Genomic DNA, 9,684 nt, shown 5'->3' with positions numbered 1-9,684 from the left:
ATGATCTCAGGGTCATTGGATGGAGCCCCGCATGGGGCTCAGTGGGGAGTCTGCTTGAGATTCTCTCCAGCTCCCTCTGCCCCTCCCCCCATTTGCTCGCACATGTGTGTGCGCATGTGCCCGCACTGCCTCCCCCCTAATAAATAAATCTTTAAAAAAAAAAAAAGCTGCCTGCTTCAGTCATTTCTTTGAGTCTGATATTTCTATGAGCTCTTATACATATGAAATTAACTTTATTATTCTCTTGTTACTCTGTCTTTTGTCAATTTAATTATTAAACCGGCCAAAGAACCTAGGAGGGAAGAGAAAAGCTCCCCGCCCCCTCGTCCCCCCCCCCCCCCCGCTACACCTGGAAGCTGGACATGCTTTATCAGAAAGCATTTATACTGACTACACTTAATATTAATAACCCCTGTAATTTTCAAACCCCTGTAACTTAAAGACTGCCTGTGGCTAGTAAAATGCCATTCTCCTTTGAAAGGGGTCTGGGGAGAGGAATTGTCCTCTGTTCTCAAACCTCAGCACTGATGACATGCACCACCACCCGCCCCTACAAACACACACACCACCCATGGGTTCATATGGCAGGGGCTCTTCTAGGGTCCAAATGGGCCTCTAGCTGAAATGGGAGATCCTGCACAAGAAAACAGGTGGGTCTGGCCCAGTCCTAAGTAGGGGTAACAACACTGTTTGCCTTAGGCTGTGCTCTTAGGTTTAGTAGTAACCAGTGCTTCCTCCATCACTGAGCCTGGAGTCGTGGTAACATGCAGATTTGTCTCCCAGGCCCTCCCCAGCTTTTCCTCATCCTCTAACTCCTCCCCACCCTCCCAGAGCCCCAGGCCCTCCCCAGCTTTTCCTCATCCTCTAACTCCTCCCCACCCACCCAGAGCCCCAGGCCCTCCCCAGCTTTTCCTCATCCTCTAACTCCTCCCCACCCTCCCAGAGCCCCAGGCCCTCCCCAGCTTTTCCTCATCCTCTAACTCCTCCCCACCCTCTGCCCCTGTTTCCTGTTTGAATGTTTTTAAGGGCTTTCTGTCCTTTTGCTTTCACATCTTGCACATTTTAGAACCAAAACACTGGCAATAATACAATTCCTGTATGCTGTACCCTTAACTGGATTATCTCTAATTCACCTCACAGTGCAGGGGATTAGTCTCCCGTGTTATGGATGAGGAAACTGAGGCTCAAACACATACGCAGATTCAAACTCAATCCTGTTGGACCAAACACAAGGATTTTTCTCCTGAAACACACTAGTCTCCCTTCCCTAGGGAATTTGAAATGAACAATGTGGATGGAAGAGCAATAAATTTAAACTAAGCTGTTAGTCAATGTCTACACATGAATACACAACCACGGTTCTCAATATGACTGATCTGAGAACTAACTGGGAATGTTGAAAAAAATACCAATCTTCAGACCCCACCCAGCTTTGGAATTCCAACCTGAGCAGAATTATAAGAGATAGAACAGATCGAGCACTTAGAGTAGTGCCTGGGCCTTCAACAGTTGTCAGTAAGTATTTACTGCCATTGCTACCCAAGTTTACAACATCTGTATGATGGCTATAAATTATTAGACATATTGTACAGGGAAGCAAACAGTTCAGTGTCAAAGAGCTGATAAATGGCAAAGTCAGCACACAAACCCAGGAAGGTCTCGCTTGAGAGGCTTGTTCTCCCGTCTGCACCCAGGCCCGGCCTGGCAGAAATGGATGAGTTGCTGGAGGCATCCAGGGGGCTGTGCTGAGAATGAACAGAGGGGTCTCAAGGGCTTCAGCTTGTATCATTTGTAAGGTATGGATCCTAGGCATCCCCAGTCTTAGCTCTTTCTAAAAAGGGAGATGCCTGCGTGGCTCAGTCGTTAAGCGTCTGCCTTCGGCTCAGGTCATGATCCCGGGGTCCTGGGATCAAGCCCCACATCGGGCTCCCTGCTCCGTGGGAGGCCTGCTTCTTCCTCTCCCACTCCCCCTGCTTGTGTTCCCTCTCTTGCTGTGTCTCTGTCAAATAAATAAATAAAATCTTAAAAAAAAAAAGGGAGATGAATAATTAACAAGGGAAATGTGAACTCAAGCTTGTTAAACTTCTTGCGGTCTGCAAGGATCATTATTAATTCACTTGCTTTAACCAGTTTCTTGCTTCCATCTTGAGATATGTGTGTGTGAGGATTTGTATCAAAATGAATGATGTCCACAGTCCTCTGTGCCAGGGGAGGTGGCCCTCCCCTGCAACAGGACTTGGGGGAGCCAGTCCTCACCCAGCACAGGGTAAGGACAGCCTTGTTTGCCAAGTGCTTCCTACCCTCCTGAATCTCAGCTCCCACCTGAAGGCCTATTCCACAGACCTGTGTCTACTAATCTGCTAAGCAAGTTTGATCCTGTAAACACCTCTAAGAAAGCCTAGGATTAGAGCTCCTTCCAGCCAACTGTGGCATACCCTTCCCATTGATCTAGACTTGCACCAGAGGACATTAGTCCAAGACAAATACTGTCCACAAAACAAAAATCCCCAGAACACGCATATTCTTTTGTTTGTTGCTTTTGTTGCTTCTTTATTAAGTGGTTATACCTGACCCAAAGGCCAGGTGGTCTGGATTGGGGATTCGATTGGACCCCTCTCCGCCCTTCTTTGACCCTGGCAGCCAGCCTTGGCTCTGGCCCTAGACTCTTTTTAGGGAGTGGGAAGAGAAAAGAAAAGCGATTGCATTCCAATCAGTCTAGTTCATTCCCTCCTGGGCCTTGTAGGGACTCAATTAGTTATCTAAAATTTGTTAACAGTTGAAATTTTAAGTCTTTTGATTTTTGCTTCGATATCAAGATGATTAGACAGTCATGGACAGAAGAGTTGAGAGTCACTGATTTCAATTTATATATTCTGACTTGCTGGTTGCCAATCCCTGCCTCCTCAACTTTTTTTTTTTTTTTAAAGATTTTATTTATTTATTTGATAGAGACACAGCGAGAGAGGGAACACAAGCAGGGGGCGTGGGAGAGGGAGAAGCAGGCTTCCCACCGAGCAGGGAGCCCGATGTGGGGCTCAATCCCAGGACCCTGGGATCATGACCTGAGCCGAAGGCAGACACTTAACGACTGAGCCACCCAGGCGCCCCCCTCCTCAACTTTTTGAAAAGAAACTACTGCAGACAAGAACACACACCACTGATCTAGGAAGGAGGAAACTGAGGTAATCGTTGGGCTGTGATGACAATATCCATGTCACCAACCTAACTTTTTCCATATTTTCTTGGAGGCCTGAGCATAAACAAGGTGAGGGGCCTCCATGTTCTTGCTTCACTATATGCCCACATACCCAAGAAATGGGGCACCTCAGACCCTGCCGACAAGTGTCAAGAGTCATTTAAGAAATTGTTTTATTATAGTAAAATATGCATGTCTATACAAACGTCACCACGACCCAAGAGCCACTTCTAGTAATATAACAACATATTCATTAGGCACAATGCATTTAAAAAAAAAAAAAGATTTATTTATTCATTTGAGAGATAGAGAGCACGAGTGGGAGGAGGGGGAGAGGGAGAGAGTCTCCAAGCAGATCTCCGCCAAGCACGGAGCCCAACGCGGGGCTTGATCTCGCAACCCTGAGATCGTGAGCTGAGCTGAAAGGGAGTCAGATGCTTACCCGACCGAGCCACCCGGGGGGCCCCAATGCATTTCCTTTACATTTAAATTTCCTTTCATTTAAAGCGTTTTTCTTAGTTTATCTCATTTGATCCTTGTCAGTAACCACACTTCTTGGCCTAAGGCTGGAAGGGCAGGTGCTACCAAGACATTCAGGAAACCAAAGCTCGGAAAGGTGCAGTGACTGGGCTTCACGGCTGCTGGTGACTGCTTCTTTAAAAAAAGATGGGTGGGTTATTCTCCGAAACCGGTATTTTCTCTATCTTAAAAGAAGTCACTCCTCACTTTCTGCAAAGGACATTCATTTTACTTGTGCCCCATATAGAAGGATTTCAAGAATGTCTATAATAGTAACAATTACAAAGTATTCAATTAGAAAAATGGGCAATGATTTTTTTTTTCCTCAACACGATTAGTAAAAATAGTAATATACACGTCGTCAGTAGGACAGTGGGCCCGCAGGCACCAGCAAGCCCCAGGTGAGACAGCTGAGAAGGCAAGGTGTGTTTCTGGTGTCTTCTCCACACAGGACACTGTTCCTTCCCCCACAGGTGTCCTCTCAGGTTCACAGTCCATATCCTATTCCTACCAAATCCTGCTCTGCATAGACATTCAACTAAAATGACAACTCACCTGCTGTATTAGGAGGGTTAATGCAGTTCCTTATTTATCCTTCTTGAGATAGTCTATACAAAACCAAAAGTAAACATATATTGGCATTAACTTTAATTTCTGTGCAAATGATTTGCATATTTGTATAAAGATGTGCATTCTACAATTTTTTCATCTAACTCCATCTTGTGGCTCTTTCCACAGCAGGACGTATGAATCATTTCAATCCTTTATTACCACGCCGTGCTTCTAGGCTAGAGTTTCACACTGCTTGGGACAACGTGCAGTTAAGTCAGAGTCTCTGTGAGCCCACCTGGACTCCTTAGAACAACAGTGTTGAAGAGTAAAAATGCCATGTTGACCCTGAGGCTGACCCTGGGAGCCATGGCTGTTTGATTCCCTCACAGTCAGTGACAGTTGGTTAGTGAGCAAAAGGGCCAGATTTTAGAAATGGGTCTTCTGCCACCAGGGTTGGACATGTTATGAACTCTTCAAATTAGACTGTTTCTTTTCTCTAAAGCTATTCAGAAGGAGATTAAATGAAAGAGTCCTGATGATAGTCATTCCAAATAACATATTAGAGGTGTTGATAAAAGTTATATTCACTCATTGTTAAACAAACATTGATTAAGCGCTCAGTAATTGTTTATTGTCTCACAAAATAAAAAGTCGTGAGTAGACACAGAAGCTAGGTTATAAAATTAACTCTTTTGTGATTTACTGTATTTGTTTTACAGACTTCCACTTTCTGAGAGAATGAGTCATCTCTCACCTGACACAACATATAGGGGACCAGAATATGCCACCCCAAAATATGCCAGTTTGGCACAAAGATTATTTTGAGCTAGAGGCAAATGAGAAGCCTTCTGGAGCATCCCTTATCTGACTAAAAGTAGAAGCTTCTGAGAAATGAGAACTTCCATAAATCCCTCTCTCAGGGAATTTTTATGGCCATGAAAAAGAAGGAAAGTTGACACCAGCTTAGTTTGCCCCATATAGTTCCCTTCCTACAGTTTGCTGCTCTTGGAAGTCTAAAAGCCTTTGCCTTCACTTCTGTACATATTGTTCTTTGCAAAGATGCTATAAAAGCCCTGGCTTTAACTACCCTTTTGAGTTACCAGTCACTGAGGTTTCTCCTACTTGATGTGCTTTGATGCGTTAATAAACTGTTTTTCTCTTGTTCATCTGTCTTTTGTTGGTCTAGCTTTCAGGGCCCCAGACAGAGAACTTAGTAGGGTAGAGGGGAAAAGTTTTTCCTTCTTTACAGTGTCAACAATCATCCCACCGACAGAGCAGAGGAGAGGCAAAGTATCATGGCCAGGCCTGTTGTCTCTCCAACTTGTTTCTTTCTTTTATGCAAGGGCAGTAAATGAAATTTTCCTGGTGGCTCAGACTTTCAGCTAAATATTCACTGGTAAGGACAGTTGTATCCCCAAATACTAGAGGATATGCTAGACACATCCTCATAGTAATAATCAAAGACAGTGTATTAGTCATGTCTTTTATTTTGTACTTTTGATGCTTTGACATTTTGAGGCTTTGCTGATCCTGGAGAGACTACCCCTCCCAGAGTTAGTTAATTCCTAGAGCGAGCAAACAACTTGCCTGTGAGCATGTCTTTCAAATGCACATCAACTAATGGAGAGTCCATATCCCCCAATCACCTCTTTCATGAGATCTCTTACTCCAGGCCACTATTCCTCTGCCCTACTCACTGGAGGCCAGGTACCAGATGACTAGGGATGGCCCCTACATCCTGAAGGGACAGTCCCTACATCCAACCCTACATCCCCTTTTAGTTCACTGAAGTTATGCAAACTAACCCACCCTAAGCCTGATTACCCTGTCTTACCCACTCCTTCCAATAAAAGCTCTTGCCCACATTTCCCCTTCATTCCCTCTGCCTCCCGAGCAGGCTGGTACTCTCCCATGTGGACCTGCGTGGTATGCCCCTCCTCTTGGGATCTGTGAATAGAAACTCTTCCCTCAAGACCATCATTTGCAGGTCTGCTTGTCTTCCCATAGCTGACTAAAACAAATCCCAAGTACCCTTCACAAAGACAGCCACCCTGGTTTTTCAACATTTTCAACCCCACTCTGTATAGTCTACAGGAGCAGAAGATGAAGTTCCTTGAGAGAGAATCATGGCAGAAGGTGTGAAAATTAATAAAAGGAAACCTTGTTTAGAGTGGAGTCAGGAGGCTAATCAGCCCTGCCACTCATTGTCAATTGCAAACCCAAGGGGAAGAGAAAGATCTTATACATGGATACTACTTTACTATATCAGCAGGAGGAAGGAAGGCTTTCCTCCTCTCCCAGCAACAGCCCAGCCAATGAGAGACTGTCACAACCCAGCCAGTGAGAAGCTACCATACTCCAAGCTCCCAATTTATTCCAATGGATTTTTTGTTTAAAACGACCTTCCCAACTTACCCCCCTTTCCTCTATAAAAGAGTATTCCTCTCCTTTGTTCTGTGGACTTGCCTATGGTTTTGCTGCTGCTTGCTTGTTCTGGATTGCAATTCTCTGCTGTTCCCAAATAAACCCATCTTTTGCTGGTAAAATAACTGGCAGTTTTGTTTTTAAGGTTAACAAAGGACAACTGAAGTGTGGGTAAGAGGGGGTCCAGTGGAAGAGAAAGGACTTGCACTTGTCCACAGTGTCCTAGTGAGGAGGGAGATGGGGGAAATACTTAGTGTAAAGTTAATGTGATGTTGTGATTTACAATAAATATATAGTTTAGTCTTCATTCACTGTTCCTGGCTCACAACTCGCAAAACACTTGGAAGTTCTGATAAAAGCCATAAGAGCTTATTTTGTTATAATATTTGGTCTTTTGTCATCTGTTCTGAAATTACTTCAGAGCCATGAAGGTGAAATGGGTGTCTTGTTATTCATAACAAGCCCCTTTCAACCACAACTGAGTTTACGTTAATCAGGTGACTTTGGGAAATCCCCTAAGGATGGGGGAGCTGGTTGCCAGAGGAAAGAACCATGAATACAGGGTTGGAATTTTGAGTCCCATCTCTTGACCTCTGAGGAGGGGAAAGAGGCTAGAGTCTGGACCAATCACCAATGGCCAATGATCTAATCACTTATACCTATATAATGGAGCTTCCATAAAACCCCAAAAGGAAGGGGTTAGGAGAGATGCCAGGTTGGTGAGCCAGAATGCATCCATATGCCAGGCCCCAAACTCCACAGAGACAGAAGCTCTGGTGTTTAGGACCCTTCTGGACCTCACCCTGTGTATCTCTTTATCTGGCTGTTCATTTATTTCCTTTAATATCCTCTGTAATAAACTGGCAATCTAGTAAGCAAAACGTTTCTCTGAGTTTCATACACCACTCTAATAAGTCAGTTGAACCCAAAGAAGGGATTATAGGAATCTCCAGTTTATAACTGGTCAGAAACACAGGTAAAAACCAGAACTTGCTATAAGCATCTGAAGTGGGGGTGGAGGGAGCAGTCTTGTGGAACTGAGCCCTTCACCTGTGGAATCTGACCCTATCTCCAGGTAGATAGTGTCAGAAATGAGTTAAATTTGTGGGACATCCAGTCAATATCCACAGAAAGTTGAGTAAATGGCTTGGTAGTGTGAGGAAACACACACACACCAGAGTTAGGAAACTGTCCACAAACTACCCTCCCTTCTGATGTTAATTGCAAGTAGAGAGGGTTCCCCAAAACACCCGCAGGTTTGATCATTGAAAGCTGTTATAGTCATGGTTGTGGTATTATTACATGGTTGTGGTTGTGTGTATCTTATAAAAGATACAGATTAAAATTAGCCAAGGGAAGAGACAGATGGGGCAGAGTCCAGAAGGATTCCAAAAACTGAGCTTCCAGTTGTCCCCTCCCTGTGGAGTCATGGAGAGCATTAAATCCTCTCAGCAATGAGGTATGACAATATACACTGAGCATGGCCAATGAAGGAAGCTCATCTGAGCCTTGGTGTTCAGAGTCTTTACTGGGGATCTGTAGCCATCAGCCTGCATGGCTGACCTCAATCTCCAGTCCCTCTGGGAGGTTGAGCTGATACCCAAAACCCCTACCATAAATCACATTTTTAAACTTTCTGGCTTAGTTCAAGTCCTCTAGGCAAAAAAGACACCTTATCAAGCAGGACATTCCATATCACAGAGATTACCTCCCAGGTGGCCAAAGGTAAAGTTCAGCCCTCTCTTTGGGCAAAGTTCAATTCTTTATTACATACTTAAGTTGATCAGGGTGCTTGAAAAAAGATAAGACTTGCACCTCACTCCCTAACAGGAAGCTTGAAGAACCACAGAAGCTCAGAGGACCATTATAGTATGTCCATTGAAGTGGAATGCTTTGAGGAAGTTCTGGGGAGAGCCTCGCTTGCAATCCCTGGTATTTGGGGGCAACATGAATGTGTAGACTGGTGCCTGCATCCCACTTAGAACATGAAGAAGGTTAAAAAAAATTATTGACGTTACCACTACTCAGCAGAGGGAAACCAGGGAGGAAATGAGGTACAATTCAGGATTTTCCTATGGGACAAAAGTTGCCTGGCTCAAAACCTCTGGTTGGATCCCAACCAGAATAACTGCTTCCCAGGGTCTTGATATTGTGGAGTTCATCCCAAGGGCTAGGAGCTTGATTGTGATGAGCAGGATTCTGTGTTCACTCTCAAAAACTCCATTGTAACTGTGGAAAGTTGGAATTCCTCACACATCTGTGTGTGACATTGTCAGAACTTGGTTACCTATCATGATAGTAGACATTGACTGACAAGAGAGATCTACAGCTAAGCAGAAGGGCTTTTGCCTGTTTACCTTCTCCCCCTGCACCACTCTGGGGGTGCCAGAGACCGTGGCGTGGGTGGAGAGTAAAATGACAAAGAAAATAGTCCCCTCCCCAACTGAAGGTCCCCTAGCTAGGATTCACCCCTGAGCTGAGGGTAATGGAGATCCTTTGACTTCTGTTGAGATTGAAATCTTGAAATATCTGAACTAAATTTTTAATGGGTGAAAATGAGCAATAATTACTAAATATTACTAAATAATATCCTTCTTATAACCAAAAGAGAACCGAAAGCTGTGGGATCTGCCCAATGTCAGGGCTGTCACAGAAGATATCTCATATCATCACTGAAAGTAATGATGGGAGATGTAACATTATGTGTCAACTAACTATACTTAGATTAGACTATACTTAGATGTAACATTGTGTGTCAACTATACTTAGATTAGACTATACTTAGATGTAACATTGTGTGTCAACTATACTTAGATTAGACTATACTTAGATGTAACATTGTGTGTCAACTATACTTGAAAGAAAGGAAGAAAGAGAAAAAGAAAAAGAAAGGAAAGAAAGAAAGTGATGGAAGAAAAATAAAGGCAGTTCCTATTGGTAGGCCAGTGAGTTCAGGCCAATCAATACAATAAACATTAGTTTTGGAGGATAGA

The sequence above is a fragment of the Mirounga angustirostris genome, unplaced genomic scaffold (assembly GCF_029215605.1).
Source record: "Mirounga angustirostris isolate CCGP_5_RB_7025 unplaced genomic scaffold, mMirAng1.0.hap1 SCAF_3, whole genome shotgun sequence".
Lineage (NCBI taxonomy): Eukaryota > Metazoa > Chordata > Mammalia > Carnivora > Phocidae > Mirounga > Mirounga angustirostris.
This window is presented reverse-complemented; position numbering follows the sequence as displayed.